The 3,972-nt window shown below is 44.5% G+C and overlaps 1 non-coding gene across 1 annotated transcript; it reads right to left on the minus strand.

Annotated features, from left to right (window-relative positions):
- Positions 1-3,656: 3,656 nt before the first annotated feature.
- LOC147919874 (small nucleolar RNA R71) lies at positions 3,657-3,765 on the minus strand. The gene has a single exon (XR_015594297.1). It is a non-coding gene; the product is annotated as a small nucleolar RNA R71 (small nucleolar RNA).
- Positions 3,766-3,972: the final 207 nt, after the last annotated feature.

Below are 3,972 nucleotides of genomic sequence, written 5' to 3' on the forward strand. Positions count from 1 at the left end.
TCGGTTTTCGGGGAAAACATGGCAAGTTGCAAATGATACTCGGCCTTGTCCGGGCTAACACAACGCACCAGGCCGCGAGGGTTGAAAAGCCTAAGTAACCTCGGCTGCGGGTGGGATTGTGCTAGGGAGGACCAGTCGGGAAGTCTGCAGCTTCCGTCCCTCGACCAGATCACCTCGGCACAGTTCTGCATCGTAGCGTCTCGTGGCTATCTGACGGCCTTCGTGGTCATAGGACGGTTCGGGGGCGTTACAGGTAGGGTCTGACATTGATTGGCGATGTGCCTTGGTGAAGAGTGATAGCATGTTCACGGTTTTGAACCGGTTGTAACCCCTTTGGAGCTTCAAACATGCCGGAAAATTTGGTTACTAGCTATTGGATCGCAGCGTGCTCCACCTTCTGACTATGCTGTTCGTTCCCTTCGAAGAGATCTTTCAGTTCAAGGAGGTACACCTCACATTTCCTCCTGATGACCTTTCGCATAGCCTTGTAGGATATTTGGCCCTTAGATAAGCTGGGATCACCCACGAGTTACGGAGTTTCCAGCTAATTTTTAGCATCGCCCAATTCGTCTTAGTATCCCCCAATGATGCTACCCAAGGGTATCCCAAAAAAACGTCCACGTCATCTCCTATGTCGAACAACAAATATTCTTCCATCATTTCCACCCCTTGAACGTCAAGCAAAATGCCAGAACACCTGCCCATACTCTTGCAAGTCTGACCATTTGCCATCTTCACTCCTACCTTGCGTGTTGGTGTAACTGGCAAACCAAGCTCAGCTACTAGCTTGTTGGAGATGAAGTTGGAGGTAGCCCCTGAGTCAATCAAGATAACCACGGCTCGTTTCCCGATGCTTCCCCATAACATCAGAGACTGCTCATCACCACCCATGGAGTGCAGGGTTTCCACCTCTGCGCTTGCTAACGCCTGCTCCTCCTCTTCTTAGGTCACCGGTTCTTCTTCACACTCCTCCAACAAGTTCTCCCCGTCGGTGACCTCTAGAACTTTCAGCTTTGGTTTGCATCTATGACCCGGAAACCACTTATCTCCACAATGCCTGCAAGGGTTGTAACCGAGGTTCTCGCTACTCCCTGCTGGTCTCCTGAATTCATTGTTGCGAGGGAAGGACTGAGTGGTTGGTCGGTGTGACTGTGAGGGTGTTGAAGTGGTCACCTTCGGTTGGGTCTGACCGTGGAACTACCCGACTCACTCTCCTGCGATTCGATAATCCGTGCGTAATCCACCAACTCAACAAAGTTCACCGGTTTGCATCGAACCACCTGGTCACGGATACTCTTTCAAAGCCCTCCAAGGAAAGCCGATTCTAACACATCATCAGTAACGTGTGGCTACAGTCAGGTGCTCAAATCTTTCCCGATATTCATCCACACTACCTGTTTGGTACATGATAACATCATTATTTTACTCATATTAGCTATAGTTTTCATATGCATTTAGGAAGAGTTTGATGAGATTTTAGGTATAAAAGGTCTATTATCATGTATTTCAGGTTTCAACAAGTATTTACAGGTTTTATAGCAATTTAGACCAAAAGGGAAGGAAAATACGTTTTAGGAAAGTTTCAGAGCTTTACAGTACGGACAACGTTTGGAGAGCTTCAAGAACTCAAAATATATTATGTTTGGTGTCTATGGAGAGCTGGAAGAGTCATATTTCTCCTAGAAGTGGAACCAAGTCAATCCATTCATTCATCCGAAAGTTATTCCTGATTTACCGAGACGTGTTATAAACCGACGTAAGAAGAACCGACTTAACGATGGGCTTTTCTATAAGGCCGGACCAACGACCATCACGGCGGCCCAGTACAAGCCTCCTCCACGGTCCATAAGCCTATTTCGCCGCCTCTTGTCCTGCACTTAATAAGAGAATACGTTTCTACCCTTACAAAACCCTAACCCTAAACAAAACCCTATAAATACTCTTAAGACCTAGGGTTTTCAAGATGTGCTTCCTTCGTGCTTCTTTTGTTCCTCTAAGATCTTCATTCACGCCACCAGCAGCCGACCTAGAGACGACCAGAGACTCCTTTACCGCCGTTGAAGCTCGTTCTCTCTCACCTCCTCTTAGAAGCCATCGTCGAAGTCACCAATCTCTCTTTCTGCTCTTTCTAGTTCTTTCATACTTACTTGGCTTTGGGATAGTTACTTTTGTGACAAATAGAGAAGTTTACTTTGAACCCCTTTTGTTTATTGATTCACTTTTGATGCTATACTTTATAATACCAATGTTGTTTCTTAGCATCATGAGCGAGTAGTTTACTTTGTTGGGTTCTATGGGGTGAGTAACAGAGTGTGAAGACTTTAGACTTTCATTCTATGAGAATAGCTTGTTAGTTCATTAGTGTTTCGTAGTTGAGAACCTAAACCGAAAATTAGTATTTACTTATTAGATCTTACACTTAATATTGCTTAGAACCATGAAAACCTTGAGATGACTCCCAAAATGCCCAACGCCTTAGTCTTATAGTTTTAAACCCTTTTTATTTTCTTGCAATAGATATTAGGAAAACCAAAACTCCAATCTCTTCTTTAGTCTTAGCCATTGTTCTTTCTCTTATAATTCAATTTGTGTTTGCTATTACTCTCTGTGGGATCGATCCTAAAATACTACAATTGATTAACTGTGCACTTTCAGTCGTCGTGTAGTCTTTTCAGGTAAAAGATTTGGAGTGAAATTCTACGCACATCAAAGCTTTTTGGCGCCGTTGTCGGGGAGTAACTAGCTGCCCATTGAATTTGATAAGAACTTTCGTCGAAGATACTTTGAATTTTTCTTTTGAATCTTTCAATTTTAGTTTTAATTTTCTTGTTTTTTGATAACCTCTATTTTCCCTTTTAGTTTCTGTTTTTGGATTTTGTAGTGCATGACTAGGAGTCAACCCTCCGGAACCGTATCTCCAATTCAAGACATTGATCGACTTGAACGTGAAATCAGAAATCTTCGAAGATAACAACTCATGGCCGAAGAAAGGAACCAGGACCAAGGTCCCCTTAACTTCGACCAACCGCCGATACCTCCTGCCCTCGACGAGGAACGAGAACCAATTCTTGCGCAAGGTGGTGACCCCAACCTTGTAGCCGCTGATCCGCAACTCGACTCAGAAGTTGACCGAGACAACTTACAAGCTCCTCGTGATGCTAATCCTCTAGGCGTGGGAGAAAACCTCGATGTTCCTCCTCACCAGCCTGCTCTCGTCATTAATCCACCACTTCCTCAAGCTGGCGGAAGACAACCTGCTTCTGTGCACCCGCTAAGACGTGCCGCACCCAACCGTACCATAGCCGATTATGATGCTCCTAAACAATTTGTTCAAGACCGCGCTGCTATCCGTATCACTCATCCTCCAAGACGTGATTACGAGATTAAAACTCAAATCATTGGTTTGGTGAAACAAAATCAGTTTCATGGCCTTACTACTGAACATCCGATGGACCACATTGATCTTTTTCAAGAAATCTGCTCAACAACAAGAACCAATGGAATTCCCGAAGATTACTTGAAGTGTAAGCTTTTTCCTTTCTCTCTAGCCGACAAGGCTCATAGATGGTTAAAGTCTCTACCACCTGGATCGATCACTAGCTGGGAAGGATGCAAGTCAGCCTTTCTTAGCCACTTCTACACCAAGTCTAGATCCAACTCTCTTCGCAACAAGCTGCAAAGTTTTCAACAAGGACCGGTCGGAAATTTTTATGAAGCATGGGAACGTTTCAAGGACTATGAACGTGACTGCCCCCATCATGGTTTTGCTCAAGGTAACCTCTTAAGTACTTTCTATATAGGACTGCACCCTAAGTATCAACTTTCACTCGACACGGCCAGCAATGGAGATTTCACTACTAAAACCGTTCAAGAAGGAAGAGCTCTCATCGACAACCTTGCCGCAAGTAGTAGCAACACTTGCACCAATTTTGATAGAACCATCCGTTCTAGCAATTCCGACGCTAAGGAGAT

Source organism: Camelina sativa, chromosome 20 (assembly GCF_030686135.1).
Source record: "Camelina sativa cultivar CO46 ecotype springtype chromosome 20, ASM3068613v1".
Taxonomy (NCBI): Eukaryota; Viridiplantae; Streptophyta; class Magnoliopsida; order Brassicales; family Brassicaceae; genus Camelina; species Camelina sativa.